Source organism: Rosa chinensis, chromosome 2 (genome assembly GCF_002994745.2).
Source record: "Rosa chinensis cultivar Old Blush chromosome 2, RchiOBHm-V2, whole genome shotgun sequence".
NCBI classification, from domain to species: Eukaryota; Viridiplantae; Streptophyta; class Magnoliopsida; order Rosales; family Rosaceae; genus Rosa; species Rosa chinensis.
In genome coordinates, this window is record NC_037089.1 from 73,725,563 (window position 1) to 73,743,325 (window position 17,763).

The following is a 17,763-nucleotide window of genomic DNA, read 5'->3' on the forward strand; positions in this document are numbered from 1 at the left end:
TAAGCTTATGAAATCTTGTGATGCGTCTAGCATTGACATCAATCCAATAGTTCTTGGCTACCATCAATGTAGAGACGGGGAAGGTAAAGAGTCTTCTTGATCAACATCGTATCAGTGATTTTCTACCCACAGAATTCCATCAAAGACTTGATACGAAGTGCTTCTGAATTGTAGTCAAGTACAGACTTGAAATCACAAAAGCGAAGGCTATGCCATCTCACTTAAGTCTAGAAGCAGGGAGTCACAGAAGTTGCGAAAATGTTGCTCGAGTTCTACCCATAGTTTTCTTGGGTCTTTATCATTGAGGTACTCATTCTGGAGCGAGTCATTCATGTGCCTTGTCATGAGAATGATGGCTTTAGTTTCATTCGCCTCTCTCGTAGCTCTATTTGCTTCAAAAGCAGCAACTTGCTGAGGAGTAAGCACGTCTTGACTTGGCTCTTAGATCGTACTCCAGGATCCCATCAGCCTTAAGATGCTGGCGCACATCACGAATCCACTTGTGGTATCCAGCGCTTGTTGTCTCTAGTGGAGCGAAGCTCAACTTGTTCAGGTTACTCATCCAGAAAAACAACAAGAAAATAGGGTTAGTTTTGGAGTGAAATAGGCTACCATGAAAACAATAATTTTTTTTTAGCGCAGTCGCTTCCAAGAAATTGGGAATTTCTAAGAGGGGTTGGATTAGATCAAAAAAATGAGGTTTGTGGTCGATAGTTTTATCTCAACAAACTCTAAGTTTGGAGGACTCTACAAGCTCCAAGCTTGGAGTGAGCACGAACCCCCACAGTTTGGCTTTTTGGTCTCCCATATGAAGAAGAAATGGGGGTAGAAGAAGGGAGGTTGCAAGTCCCCAAGAAAAGAAGAGAAAAATAATAAAAACTTCAAAAACGGGAACTTTTAGAAAAGTTTAGCTTGAAAAATTGCGGGGAAAAGGTAGCCGGAAAACTGGTGGTCGGCCCTGACGTTGCTGCGGGGAAGGCGAGCGATTGCGAGGGCAGCGAGCGAGCTTGCGTGAGGGAAGGCTAGTGTTCGCGGGGGCAAAAGGTAAGCAGGGCTTGTGGGCGCTGCAGGGGCAGCGAGGCTAACCTGGTAGGGTTAGCGTTGAGTTGCGATGCGATCCAGGGGCTGCAGGGGTAGTGGTAGCGGCGGCGAGGCTTATCTGGTGAAGAATTTTTTGGTTTTTATGGTTTTGGTTTTTAACGCTAGGGCTCGTGCTCGTGCTGATAACGTGTTTTAGAGAAACGGGAATTGAAAGAAAATTGCTATGTATTCTCATTGATAATAGGGGCCCTCTTTATATAGAGGATTACAATGCATAGAATCTGAATCATACAAGGAAATGTAATCATACATTGAATAGGAATCTATAGATTCTACTAATTAAACCCTATTACCACTAGATCAAATATCTTAGAGTTTGGGCCAGACACACAAATAGGGATTTACTTGAACAAATAATTCATTTTTCTCTCCCATTATCTTTTATATGCAATATTCATTTTCTTTTTTATTTTCTAAAGAAAAAGAAAAATACTTAACACATACAGAGCATATGTGAAGAACGGCTAATGTTAGATTAAAAAAAGTACCAATAAGGCTATAACTGTTGAAATTCTTTAACTATTATCAACTCAGTTTAGATTGGATACCTAGAGTTCTTTATCTCATCCCTTCATCCTTATATCAAATCCAAGGTTACAAATAACGATCAATAAATTGTTATTTTTGCTACGAGAATTGAAAACACATGCTTCATAATAAACATCATCACGGTTCATGTATACAAGCTAAAGCTATAGGGAGAGGATCAGATAACTATCGTAGTAAAATATATACAGGATGCCATGTCGCCATATAATATACAATATATTAGATTATATGCTTCATATATTTTGTGCATGCAGCACTCACTTGGCTGTTGTAGGAATTGGCACATAGCCATCGTTCATGTGCATATCACCGCCCCTGGGCGTGCATCGAAATTGAGCTGAGCAAACAGGGCCAACTGCTGGCACATTTTTTTGATGACACCAACTGCTGGCACGTTGCTGCCTCAGTATTTTGCAGACTGCAAGTATATAAATTGCTATAGATAGAGGCGTTAAGAGTTGAGACATTTATCGAAAACCACAGATAAAATTAGTTAATGCATTTCTCTAGTTGCAGTCGATTTCGTCGGTTCTGTTTTTTCTTTTGGCAATGATTTCATCAATTTCAAACATATTTATAGAAAAAGCAAACTTTTTTTGCAAATAAGCTTTAAAAAAAAAACTTGTCATGATGCTGGAGATGTTTCTCTTTGGTTTAACAGTTGAACTATTTGACCATTTATGTGTTCTCAACGTTTCATTTAAATTAGTTTGGAAAAAGAAGCTATCTTCCTAGTTCTGTTTTGTAATTTTCTTTCTTCATTAAAAAAAAAAAAATTAGTTATCTGCCTAATGAATATGCGTCATCTCGGACACTTCTCTTCCTTTGCCTAGTCTTTATAAATAATTACATTAATTTGGTCTGCAAGCAACACCATTTGGGTTTACTGCTTAAGCAACACGTCACAAAATTTAAGTGAAGTGCGTGTGTCTTTACCGATTATTCCTAAATATATATAAGAAGAGATATAATTTATTTAGGACTATGGGTTTGAAGAAAAGTACTCATGAACACCAACAAAATAAAAAGAAAGAGAAGAAATGTGGATGCATGAGATTAACTTGCTCCCAGTTTAATTCTTGGTCTTCGAAAGTTGATCAACTTCATGAATTACAGTCACCTGATTGCCAAAAGAATAAAAACTCACCTAATTTTGAATTCCACTATTCTCGTAGTGTAATTAAACAAAAATAATTTAAATTAATTCTAACAACTTTTTTTTAAGAATAATTCTATGCCCTTATGTCTCCTGATTTCCACATTTGGGTACGTCATAGCCCTTCTTGGCTAAATTATGTACTATCTTCCTCTGTGATTAAATAAAGTCTATTCCAACAAAAAAAAAATTCTATGCTAAAAAATTACAGATGATGGAATTAAAATTTGATGCTAGCTTCATAAAACCAAGTACACAAAATATTAAAGCTACTACATGTGGCACTTGACTCAATCTCACGTATTCATGATCGTGGTTCATCTACGCAGATATAGATCCCATGCATGCATACTGTTACTCATATTTCCCTCCTAATCTTTTGTGGAAAGACACATTATTTATATAGATGTAATTCCTGTAGGTACATAATCTTCATAAAGCAGCGTCCGCCTTCAGTTTCCTCGGCCACGGACTCGGCCACCCCCAATTCCTCCACGGCCGGGCATGCCTGGAATGCCGCCTCCTATTCCTCCACCAACCCCTGGAACACCGCGTCCAACGCGTGGAATGTTGGGAAATTAATCCCCCCGTCACGCAAGTACTACTAGTAGAGATGGAAATAAGAAATAAGCAAACCAATAAGACAACAAGATTTTAACGAGGTTCGGCCAATTTCCTTGCCTACGTCCTCAGAGAGTTTTCATCTTCACTAATGAGAGAATTACACAAGTACAAGATTACACCACTCTAGTTTATACACAACTAGAGCACTCAAGTTTATACCCAACCCAAGCCTCGTATCCAATCGGATACCCCTTGTACACCCTCTCTCAATCCTAGAAGATTACTCTATCCCAAGAGCTATACACACTCTTGAACACAACTCACTTTGCTTCTATACACGAAGACCCTTAGAGTTGTTTCTGCTCTCTCCTCTCTGGAGTTTGGGCTCTCTGCCCTCTCTCACCTTCTGCTGCTGCCGATATGCCAATATATAGGCAGTGCACTTCATGCACATACCATGCACCTCATCACATGCAAGTGGAAGTAAAGACAAGTGTGAACACATGAAAAGCAAAGTCATGCTTTTCCATTTCTTACGGTGTGTGCTTGCATGCCACAATGATTGCATGTTTCCTCTACTTTTCCTTCTTCTTTTATGCTTTCACTTTCCTTGTCTTCTGCATGTTTTCCAGCCATGTTTGCCGCATGCTTTCTCCTTTTCATGTCTCCCACATGATTTCTTTTATTGTAAGGAGGGACATACCTAACAATCTCCCCCTCCCGACTTAGATAGAGAGCTCCGCAACACTACTTCAATCTTTGAAGTCATCTCAATCTGAGACACAGCTTGTTATACCCACAAGCATTCCATTGGCCTTTTAGTTGCGCAATTACACATAATCAGAGTCAATTGCATTTGGTCCTAGCTCCCCCTGATTCAATCGGCCAATACCATGTGTAACTACCCCGAGACAACGATCACCTGTTGGCTCTGAAGAGGAACCTTGACTCGACCTCTTCCCTAGCAGGATTTACCTTCTCACCATCATCTGGACTCGGAAACTTGTCAACGACGTCTCTGCTGTACCTGCAAACGAGACTCGCCTATGCGCACTCCTGTTTCCCATTATCCATCAAGGTCTGACATACCAGATGATACCTACCACACTGTTCTCCCTTCATTAGGACCATGCCGCCACGTGTGATTTTCATAACTCCACCTGCTGACGAAACCCTGCAGCCTTTGGAGTCTAACTGGCTCAAGGATATTAAATTTCTCTGTAACTTTGGGACATCGTCACACCACCCAAAGTACGCCAATCCCAAATCTAATATCCAGTCAAAGAACATGTGTCACCTATGGAGATTGTGAGAGCATCTCCATATGAAAATCGGTTTCTGCTACAGCAACGCCATCCAAGCCTTTCGCTTCATATGACCCTAGTCACGACGCTTGTAGCATCCCTGCCTCTGGATTTAGACCTGCTATGATCACTAAATCCCCGACAGTTTTCTTTGCATTATCCGCTGTCTTCTCCGGTTTCACATCCTTCCCCTTCAACACTTTACTTAGCCCTGTTGAACTAGGATGTCTTTCACTCTCCTTTGCCATAGAGTGAAATTTCCCTTTCCATCAAACTACTCCACCTCAAACTATGAGGCAATACCTGAAGTCATGATGAGCAACCACGATCAACATGCAAACCTTCGGCGAACGAAAACCACGAACGACGAACAAGCACGATCGCTGACACCACGAACCACCTTAGTGAGATATACACTCTCACCAACCATCATTCCCTTGAGTCATATCTTGGTCTCTTGCAACTCCTCCTTTAATTAGGATTTTTTTCTGAGTTTGGCTCGCACCACCTGGCCTCCGAGTCACTCCACCTATCAACTGCCTTTGATTAGGACTTTCTTGAGTTTTTGACCCGCTCCACCTTGCTAGGAATTTTCCTCGAGCTGGCTCCACCTAATGCACTTTTGAGTTAACACCTTAACCATTTAACTGACTCCACCTTGAATGATGAGGTGCTAGAACTTGCTATGACAAACAACCTCACCAGCCATCATCCCCTTGAGTCATATCATGATCCCTTGCAGCTCCACTTTTGAATAGGATTTTCCTGAGTCCACCTTGCTCCCCTAGCTCGCGAATCACTCCACCTATCGATACACCATCGATGAGGATTTCTTTGAGTCTCCGACCCGCTCTTCTTGCTAAGAACTTTTCCGAGCTGACTCCACCTATTGCACCTTCGGGCTGCCACTTTGACCATTTGCTTGACTACACCATGGATGCATGACTTGTCCCAGCCAAACCATCGGCTCTGATACCACTGTTGGGAAATTAATCCCCCCGTCACGCAAGTACTACTAGTAGAGATGGAAATAAGAAATAAGCAAACCAATAAGACAACAAGATTTTAACGAGGTTCGGCCAATTTCCTTGCCTACGTCCTCAGAGAGTTTTCATCTTCACTAATGAGAGAATTACACAAGTACAAGATTACACCACTCTAGTTTATACACAACTAGAGCACTCAAGTTTATACCCAACCCAAGCCTCGTATCCAATCGGATACCCCTTGTACACCCTCTCTCAATCCTAGAAGATTACTCTATCCCAAGAGCTATACACACTCTTGAACACAACTCACTTTGCTTCTATACACGAAGACCCTTAGAGTTGTTTCTGCTCTCTCCTCTCTGGAGTTTGGGCTCTCTGCCCTCTCTCACCTTCTGCTGCTGCCGATATGCCAATATATAGGCAGTGCACTTCATGCACATACCATGCACCTCATCACATGCAAGTGGAAGTAAAGACAAGTGTGAACACATGAAAAGCAAAGTCATGCTTTTCCATTTCTTACGGTGTGTGCTTGCATGCCACAATGATTGCATGTTTCCTCTACTTTTCCTTCTTCTTTTATGCTTTCACTTTCCTTGTCTTCTGCATGTTTTCCAGCCATGTTTGCCGCATGCTTTCTCCTTTTCATGTCTCCCACATGATTTCTTTTATTGTAAGGAGGGACATACCTAACATGGAATGCCGCCATTCCCTGGAACGCCACCGCCAACCCCCGGAATGCCTCCAACACCTGGAACGCCTCCTCCAACACCCGGAATGCTGCCTCCTCCAACGCCGGGAATGCCGCCTCCAACCCCCGGAATGCCGCCTCCAACCCCCGGAATGCCGCCTCCAACCCCCGGAATGCCGCCTCCAACACCCGGAATGCCGCCTCCAACCCCCGGAATGCCGCCTCCAACGCCCGGAATGCCGCCTCCAACCCCCGGAATGCCTCCTCCAACCCCCGGAATGCCGCCTCCAACACCCGGAATGCCGCCTCCAAAACCCGGAATGCCGCCTCCAACACCTGGAATAGCGCCAACACCTGTAGTGCTGCCTCCATGTGGACAGCCAGTGCCAGGTCCTCTACCATCACAACAGTGCAAACCGCATCCCCACATATTATGACGACAGCAGCACCCACATCGGCCAATTTCGACCGGCTTTGAATCCTCTACTTGGCTCGATTTCTTTTCTTTTGGGGCTACCCTGGCTTCCACTAATAATTTCAATGTTAGCAGACTCGAAGCTATTTAAATAGGACATAAATTAATGAAAAAAAGGAGAATACTATTTTCTATTATAGTTACCTTTATTCTCATGTTTGGATGTCTCAGCCGCTGCGTCAATGGAAGAGATGAGAACTACTGCAAACAGAAGCCCTAGCAAAATGAAACCCTTGAATTTCATTTCGACTATTTCTATTATGAAAGGCTTATCTAGCTGGCTACGAGAAAGATAGATGAGTACTACGTTAGATTTCCTCTCTGCGTGTAATTTTATAGTGCTTCGGACCGACTAGGAAGTCCTAATATTGTATTATATATCAGTTATAATATCTCTATCGTTGACACTGATAACATTACCGCCATGACTCTACAAGCTTAGAGCTTAAGGAGGAAGACGATAAACTCACCGAAAGGAAGAGAGCGTTTCAGACAAAATAGCTGAGAGATATTTTCCACAAAATGAATCCAGTTCTGATTATTACAACCCAGGAGCTATTTATAGCAACAGAAAGTAAAACCATGAAAAAGAAAAAACACACTAGTAGCTAGCTATTACGGACTGTAAAGCCACATCAGCAACAGATGGCCACTTCATGCATTACAGCTGGACAGCATTTTATTTGCAGATTGATGACTTCATACTAGACCATGCACTTCACGTTGACTCGCTAACAGACACATCTCATTCATTGCAGGCTCATTAATTGAGTTTTTCAGGTGTAGTTCTTTTAGTTTTCGGGCACCTTTAATTTTCATATGTTTAGCACATAAATTGTTCATACGTGTACTATATATGTTTTTCTCAGTTAAGACTTGAGATATGGAGGATATATTTGCATTTTGTGATAAGACTTCTCACTTCACTACTTCCTGGTGAAAGAAAAGTGAGGGCCAAGACAAGTGTCTAGGATGGGTCTTGAGTTTGAGAAGGCCTGTGCAGAAACTTAAATGAGACTTAACTGATAATTATAGTCTCAATGTGCTAAAAACAGTACAAATAATATATAAAGCAAAAATTTATAACCTTTTCTTTTCTCAAAAGATAAAATTTTGTAAATTACAACTAACTTGAGGGGATTGGATCAGTTATACTGCAGCTTATAGGCCTTCTGCCCCATTTTATCCAAGAAAAAAAAAAATCTAAACCTTGGCAGCACATTTCTTGAGGACTCCAAAGGCGCAAATAATAGGCTCCGGCATCCGTTCGTTGATAGAAGCATTTTAATGCGATGTTTTAATAGTTATTTTCTCATATTTTACTTAGTTATTTCCTTAAATAAATCAATTTTAATAAAGTTTCTATTTTTAGGTACCTTGAAGCAAATGGAGAAGAAATGAGCTTAAAGGCACATGAGAAGCAAGGGAATGTTGGAAATGATAGAGGCAAGGCACGAGGGCTGCTGAAATGAGCTGAATGAAGAAATGAAGTTTTCCTGGTCCGACTAGGAAACCCAGTCAAAGCAGGAATCTTGGGTCAACTAGGAAACATGATTGGAGAAATGAAGAAAAATGGCGAAAAATGCAGAGTCCTATGTCACGCCCCTGATTTTTACAACAATAAAAATCGATATATATAATCCCATAATTATACATGCGTGAATATTCAGTCATCAATACAAATACCTGGAACATCTTTCCCTTAAAACAAGTACTTACTGATACACTGAATCATCCAAGATAACATACACTCGCTCCACAGAGTTATATATTATACAAATTTACGAATTTAATTGTCATCACAATAAAACGTAAATGCTCCTCAGAGCTTACTGCATAGCGGAAGTCATATATTGGCAAAGCCAACAAAAATTGCTTCTTACCCGTTCTGCTGCCAACAAGCTCCTTCAGGTTCAGCCACGATTTTCCTGACCTGCAGGATTAGCCCCTACACCATTTACAATGGTGCACCGGGGTTGCCAAACAACAAACCCGGTAAGCTTCTTCAAGCTCGTATGAGTAACTCATGAACATCAATCAACAACTCACATCAATCTACTTAAGGAAACATGCAGCCATGAATCCTTCTGACATTCAATGTCCTTTCCACAGAAAGGACAACATGAGTCATCGCTATGACCATGTCCTATTTGCTAACTTAACCATCAAGTAGCAATTCAAGTCTCATCTAGACAATTAAAGAAGAATGCCATCTGAACTCTCCTTTAAGCCGCGAACCTATGAGTCTCAAGCAACCTCGACTGTTACTCCCATAAGCTATCATGGCAGATAAACTAGAACCCTATTGAAATTGTAATCACTCGTCCTAACCAGAACGTGATTACCTATTTCCTGCCTTGATCACCATCTGTGATCTATCACCATCTGTGATCTGTCACCATCTGAGACATATGATTTCAGACTCCGTCTAGTCAGGAAATCAACATCAAGGTCGCCATCTGCAACCTGTCACCATCTGTGACCTATAATCATTAGACCCCATCTGGTCTCAGCTCAACCATTGATCACCATCTGTGACTCATGATCTTCAGACTCCGTCTAGTCATGAAGTCAAACATCAAGGTTACCATCTGCAACCTGTTACTATCTGTGATCTATCACCATCTGTGACGTAAGATCTTCTTAGACCCTATCTGGTCTTAAGGTCAACGTTAAGTAAGTCGCATCTGACCTAAAAACGTTACAAGCACCTAGCTTCGGCTTTCCTAATCCTTGCTCACCATCTGTGACCCTTGGTACGAAGACCAATACATCTAAAATGAGTCACGCTTGACTCAAAATGTAGCATCAAGCTCAATACTTTTCAAACAATAGAAAACATCTTTTTCTATAATATCGTTTCCTGAAAAGTCGCATTCAACAATAATATGAACACCATCATGCATATTATTATTCATCACAATCATTCACAAGGATATATATATATTTCATCTAAATATATATATGTAGTCATTCGCTCAGGAATGCCTACTAATACCAACTATAGTTTGCAGTTAAATAATTAACGCCAAAACAATAATGGTACTTATGTTCATAAAGGTCCTTGTGAGATTTACTCACCTTGAACTCCTGCTGCGTCTTCAATACAGAACCGAACCAAAACTATCACCAACCACTCGTCTGAATACTTCGTCAAGTACCTAATCACATATGGTTCCAACTTAGTAATGATTCATATTTGTTTTAAGTTCGAAACCCCGGTTTTTGAACTAAAAACCCCAAAGTGGTGCCAATCGAGGCAAAACCACATCCGAGACCACCCAAGGCCTTCGGAATACGTCCACGATCGATGTGACCAAACCACAAGTCGATCGGACGCTCGTATCTTCACGGATCGAATAAATTCACCGATATGAAACGGCAAAAATCATAACAAATCCATTCGAACTCCAAAATTTGCATATTATATATCGAAACGCTCGTATCGACGAGTAGAAGACATATAATACCAGAAACAGTTCCTTAAGTGGCCGGAACACCGCCGGAACGCCACCACAGACGGTGGTGCACCGCCGCCGGCCAAAAACTCATTATTTCACAAAACTCCCAACAGCAAAAAGCTTCATCTAAGCATGCTTGTGAACTTTCATAACTGGATCGAAGTCATAAAACAAGCTTAAGGGATCGAAAACTACCTCACAAGCCGTGAATAGTAATCCAATCGGTGTTGATCGAATTTTCACGTAAACCGGTCGAAACAAACACCAAGGATCGACCAGGGAGCTTGTTCTGAACTCAACCCAAGAAAATCGAAGCCGCGCCGACGTCGGAACTGTGTTTTCCGGTCGGTTCCGAATTCCTCGATCTGCACCGCCTTGAACTGCCACCGAGACGGAGAATCGCCGTAAGAGAACACCAGAGGGACGACCAGACGGAGGAGGCGATCCTGTCTGTCCAAGTTTCACGGCCGGAGACCGCCGCAGTCGGCCGGAAAAGTCGGGTCGGAACGCCGGGTTCGGGTCGGGTCAGTCGAAGAATTTCGATACTGAGGGCGCGGACGAGAGAGAAGAGAGAGAGAGGGAGTGGCTTCCGGAAAAGGAAATGAGGAAAATGAAATATTTTTCCAATTTTTCCTTTAAATACCAAAATGGAAACTTCTTTCCATGGCCATAACTTCCTCATACGAACTCCGATTTACGCGTTCCGCATGTCCACGAACTCGTATCGACGCGCTCTACAACTTTCGTGAAGGAAGTTTTCCGAGAATCCCAACATATAAAAAGTCAAACTTCACACGACCCCTAAACTGTGAAATTCAATTATTTATACGTACGAAAATCATTCCACTCCACAAAAAACCTACGAATAAAGCACTATAACAATTATTCGTACAACTGGTCCATTATTAATTATCAAAATTACATAATGAAAATCCAGGTCATCACATCCTAGTTGGACTAGAAAACCTATTCTTGTGAGGAAAAGGAATCCTAATGACACAAGGAGTCTCATTTGAACTAGGAGAGCAAGAGAAGATTCTGGAAACATCAAGAACGTTTCATATGAAGAATCCTTGTTTAACTAGGAGTCTTGAAGACATGAGGAGTCTTGATGAGGCTGGGAAATCCGAGAGCAGTAGGAGTTATGCGGCTTCAAGATTACTCAAGAAAGCTCAAGAATATTCTAGAAACTTGGAATATTGCGGCAAATAAAGAGACCTAAGTATACTAGGGTTTCTTAGACGCAAAAGGAGTGAATTTTAAGTGAAATAATTTTTTTTCCATGAGATATATAAGGGGGTATAAAAAGTGACATTTTGGGACTAAGGCCCCGTTTGGGATTGCTTCGCCTTAAAAAAATCAGCTTTTGTTCAAAATTTTAGATTTTATTGTGTTTAATTGAAAGTTATAGGTCACTGGCAGCAAATTTTAGAAGCAGTCTAGAGGTTGCTTTTAGAAACTGCTGTGGATAAAAACACACTCCGCAGTTGTTTTATGTACTGATAGCACTTTTAAAAATATTATTTACAAAACACAAAACTGTTTTAATTCATAGCTGATTATTTTCACAATACAGTAACATCAATTTTTTTTTTAAAAGTCAGCAATCCCAAACTAGCCCTAAAATTATGTTCAGATACATTCCTAGAGAATTTCAAGGGATTGCAACAAGCAGAAAGGTTGAAAACAGGTCCAGATACATTCTTTGAAGTCCACATTCATTCTTGGCCGATTGAAAAGATAAATAAGAAATTATTCATTTAAATTCGGCAATAATATAATCCCCCTTAAATCAAGGTGTTAATTTGGAGGCTTCTCATTGGTTGGATGACATAGCAAAGCTGACGTGGAATTAATTCATTGGTTGGAGCTATGTGGCGCAAGTAGATAATTCCTAAGAAATAAAAAGAAGGATCTAGAACCTTGTGGAGACTAAGAAGCCGTCCCCTATATATAGCATCACCCTTGGGACATCATGCACACCACTTCTCCCATAATTCTAAACACCAAAAATTCTCTCAATTCTCTAGTCTTTAGAAACTCTGCATCTCAGCCAAGGAAGAGAAGAAGTCATGCAATACATCAAGGTCCTAACTGCCATCCACCCTTGTGTCGTCCCTAAAAGATTGCTTGCTTTAAAGGATCTTCAAGTTCTTCGTCTCAAGGCTTTGTCATTCATCTTTCATGGTGTATTTCATACTTTCTTTTGTTTTCTTTTGTTTGATTCGTAGAGTTATGAATTCTAGACATGACGTTAAGGGAAAAGTTTAAAACCCGTTTATATGTTTTGAAATAAACATGTTGCTTATGTGAGATTGCTAAATTGATTTTGGATTATAGAAAACTTTTATATGTATGTGTTCTTTGGTGACCAACTTAGGATATATGCATGTAATTGAAACTAGATTTAGGTTAATAATTCACCTAATAGTTTTGTGATCCTAAATCATAAGTAGTAAACGCTTTGGATAAAAGTTGAAATCAATTAAGGAGGATTGCAAATAGATGAACTTTTTTATACTAGGCTGTGCACTTTGGTTGACATCCTTTCTTTGTTCTTGATGCATTGAATGTGTTCTTGAGTAGCTAGCTTTCTAGACTATGATTGCATATTCAATATGATTAATTTAAGTGCTTTCACTTAGATTAATAATTCAAGGAAAGTAAAATATGAGAAATCGTTTGCTTACAAACGTTTCACATGGTCAACTCCTTTTTCATGACGTAGAAAATCAACTATAGGAATTGTAATTGGATTTCATTCATATGATTGTGGTTTTGATATTTGTTCATTGCGTTCCAACCTTGTATATGTGTTTTAAGTTTTTATTTATATTTATTTTAGTTTTTAATTTTATAATCTATAAACTCCCCTAATTTTGATGTCACGTAGCTTTGTTTATTTTTGTAAATTATACCATATACATATTTTAATTCTTTATTTGTTTATGCAATTACAGGTGTACCCTCAATCCCCATCTTGAACGATCACTACTTATTCTATACTGACAACTATATTTTTGCAAGGTTAAATTACACGCTTACTTTTTGCATATCATTCGTAGTTGCCGCGGCAACATTGAAGTTCTGTAATGATCTCTGAGTTTGAGCGCCCCATAATCTGTGTTTGAACAAATCGAATCACGTCAGAAGTAAATGATAAAACGAACAAGGAGAAGGTGAGAGTAGTTACTTACTTGTTTAAGGGGACAAGAATGAGCCCAAAGGTGTCCTTTTCCTCGCAAAACAACGTCGAATAATTCTCCAGCAAGTAGTGGTGTAATGGAGCGCCGTTAACTGCCTCAATCCGGCAGGTACTCACCGTAAAATTACGTACATCGCCATAGGCAGTGGTTGAGCTGAAAGACGAAGCTGTGATTATGATATCTGTACCAGCTTTAAGATAATCAAGATCTCCAGAGAGGATCGTTGAGGTCAGCGTCATGCCACTCGAGCTCGGTAGCCAGACCACCGTCGACGACGGCCACGCTTCCTGCCTTTCAGAGAAACTCCCTTATTGATGACAACAACTCTGTTTCGACGTTGATCGGGGGTGAATCGCTTGTTGATTTTTAGGGCGCCTTCAATATCGAGCTTGAGGATAGAGCGGTTGGTTTGAAAAACGACGTCGTTCTCCTAGTGGTGGCGCTAAGGCCTTGTCCCATGGAGGAAACCGTCGGTGGTTACCCCGGCAATGATGGAGTATGGAGTTCCAAAGGTTGCCGTCTTTTGGAGAGAGAGAGTGGCAGTGACATGTAACTCTTTATTAAATAGGTTGAGGGCAGAATAGTCATTTTTCTTTACATTGGGTTAGTGGGAATAAAAATCTCTTACTGGAGAAAGTAGGATAATGGGTGCGTTTGGAGGAGCCTTTATGCTCTTGTGCTTATAAGCAAAGCACCATAAGGTGTTTGGTAAAGCATGAAACGAGCTTTGCTTAAAAGCAACGACTTTTTCAGAGCAAAAGCAAAAGTCTGACATCCCTTACTTTTAGAAGCAGAAGACACGGTATTCACTATAGCGGAGATCATTGTAGATTAATGATTCTTTCAAAATACCAATTCTTATCCTTCATTCCTTGAAGAATTACACACAGCTAGATGCACTATTCTTGTCTTCTCCCTAATCTCTCTCTCTCTCTCTCTCTCTCTCTCTCCCTCCCCTTTTGGATCATTGGCCATAGCTCACACTCTTCATACACAGACACCCTAGCTCGGTCCTCTGAACAAATCGACCCCTAAACGAAATCTGGAGGTAACATTTTCTAAGCTGAATTGCCTAATCGTATTGCTTTGGCTCTGTTGTTGCTCTCTTTCTATGTTTTGTGGTCTAATTTTGTGTAATTCAGCTCGGTTTGACTGAAAAGAACTTTGCTTTTTGTTCGGGTTGATTGTTTTTGTCGAAAAAGAGGAGTTTTTGGATTGTAATTAAGCAGTTGTTTGGAGTTTTTATTGATTCTTTATGGATTATCAGTTAGCTGTTTTTTGAGAAGGTTGATAGTTTGGGTATTCTCTCGACTTCTTTCTATCTTGTTACCTACCTATCTCTGCATTTGGTTAAATCTCCACACCCATATATACACTCAGTGGCGTAGCCAGAAATGTTAGCTAGGAGGGTCAGAATCAAATAGTAATGATTATACAAAAATGAACTTCATCAAATAACATAAAATTGATATATTGATTGTTAAAAAGAAATTACTTATATTCGTCTATATGTCATTCTTTTGATAGAAAAAAAAATCGTAAGTCATAAAATAGTCAAAAATAACAATTTTTTTTATAAAACAATTATAATTAAGATTTGATGAATTAACTTTATTGATCAATGTTGCCTTGATTCATAAATCTACTAAAAATCAAAGAAAGAGTAGCAGACTTCGACTTGCGTTTCGTAGGAGAAGAAGTGGAAAGACGAGAGAAGACAGAACAGAGAATGAGCAGGAGAGAAGAAAATAAGTGTATAAACCTAAATATATATGTAACGAAACTGTCATTGATTAATTGATCAATGAAGAGCATATGAATAAAATATAATAAAAAAAATTAAAAGATGGTGGAGTACGTCCAAACTGTGGAGTTATGGGTGATCAATGGGACAAAAGTCCAAAAGCTTTACTATTTCTTTTCATTTTCTCATGTTAGAAGAGTCAAGCTAATATATTAAATGTAAGTATGTAGGTAAGTATCAAATGTTTCAACCAATGACAGCTTAGTGAGAAGGGTCAATTGACCCTTCTCGCCCTAGTGTCCCTACGCCTCTGTATACACTGGGTGTTAGTGATGTACAGCAAAAATGTTAATTTGGGGCTTTGATTTCTGAAGAGCTTTCTCTCAAGGTTAAAGGGTAATGGTTAATGCCGGGTTCTGTGTGCTTGAATTAAAGTTTAAGGTATGGGAATATGCTTGAATTGCTTTGAATTTTAGATTTTTTTTTTCTGATTGCATTTTTGCTCGAGTGGGTGCTGGTGATTGCCAAGTGAGTTCCGTGTCTTAGTCTGTTGAAGTTTGAACTTCTTTAAAATAGAAGTTAGTTTTATAAACTGATTCAACATGAGTTGAATGTTATGCTATTTAACTGGCATGTTAATAGAAAAGGGACTAAGAGGTAGTAGCAACAGTGCATTACTAAAGTAAGGGACTGATTACATAGTTTGTTTTCAATGTTTAAGCTACCTATTTTAACTTCTAATTCACAATAATGGTGGGCGACATCAGAAGAAATGTAAATGCACCTGTCTATCGTCGCAAGTTATTTATCTACATGTGTCGTTCTAAAATACTGGGAACCAAAATTTAGATTTCTTGAACAACTTGGATGAAAACTGGTAAGCAGGACAGTTCTGCGAATTTTGTCTATCCTTGTCCTATGATGTAATCTCTGTGTTTAGCACTATCATGAGAAATGTATCACACTGAAAATTCACCGAACTTCTATGGTAGAGCGTTTTGCTTTCCCTTGTATATATAAACTGCAGATCAATGAGAAATATTATACACTGAAAAGTCACAAAACCATTAAGAACAATTTTTTTAAGTACTTGTAGTTTCTATCGAGTCCTTAAATCTGATCAACATGTCTAGGTGATGGCATGGTAATCAATACATCACCGCACTACTAGAAATTTCCCCAAACTCCACTGATTTGAATTAGTCCCCATTGGGACAAAGCACACTGATAACAGTGGCTAATGCCATTAGCCACTATGCAGCCACTAATGAGGAATCAGTCCCCTTTATAGTAGGTGCTATTGGGGCAACAGGCACTGAAAAAACATCAGTGGAATAACTTCATCCAAGGCAAGGCATAATCTAAATCCACACTGATATTAGTAGCTTTGGAATGCCACTCATATCAGTGGCAAATTTATGAGGTTGGATTAAAAAAAACTAGATAAATTTTATTTTATTAACTTTTGTTTCTGACATGGGCAGTTTTGGCATTGCAATTTTTGGTGAAGCTTTTGACACCAAAGATCACGCTTCCATTTCTAATAGTAGAGATAAGGTGCCAATTGGCACCTCTACATTCTGTACTGTACTTTATACGGTATTTTTAAATGTACCATACAATAAATATACTAACTAAAAATTTACAAATGCAAATATCAAAATGTAAACATAAAAATTCTTCATTGCACAGCTGCAACTCTTCTTTGATACAGACAACCTGCACATTACACCAGGTAGTTAGTTCTTATTCTAACAATTACACAGACTGCCATCTTAACATCTAAGACTCACACTTTGCATATGGGCAGACCACCATTGAACAAAAACAATTATATTACCCAATACAAATTTTTTTAACAAGTTATAGCTTATACAAGAAACAATTAGCACCAAACATTCACCTTATTCTGGATAGAGAAATTGATAAAGTTGGTATCCACCAAAACCCAGTAAAGCTTCTAATCTCTTCCTCAGGCTTCTCAGAACTCAATAACTAACTCCATTTCATCAAACTAAGGTCAGACATCTTCTAATCTAATAAATCAAACTATAATAAATTAATCAAAGTATCAAACCAACTAACTAAGCTCGGAGCCTCACTCATCTTCTAATAAAAAAAACAACACAGCGACACACAAAAAATTCACTTTTCGTTTCTGATAGAGGAATAATCGCCCACCAAAAAGTCTCAAAATCATGACTATATGAAGAATTAAGGAAGAAAAAGGAAAAGCCTTATATTGAACAATCCAAATCTCAATACCAACTCCAATGTAGTTTCTTATCAATTATTCAAAGTATCTAAGTATCAAACCAAGTAACACAAGAAAAAACGTTGCAGAACTGCAAAACCCAAGTAACGAAAGAAAATTCCACAGAAAAAGAGGAGTTTACCTCTTTAGCATGAATCACGACTGTATGAAGGCAAATGGTATGTGATTGAAGAAACGATTATGATATGTCTATGCCCAAGGCTTGCTCATGTGTCTGAGATTTGCCCCAAATTGAATTCGACATAAGT

The 17,763-nt window shown here is 39.4% G+C and overlaps 1 pseudogene; it reads left to right on the forward strand.

Annotated features, from left to right (window-relative positions):
* LOC112184971 overlaps nt 1-6,878 on the forward strand; it is a 37,826-nt pseudogene extending 30,948 nt beyond the window's left edge.
* The last annotated feature ends 10,885 nt before the right edge of the window (nt 6,879-17,763 follow it).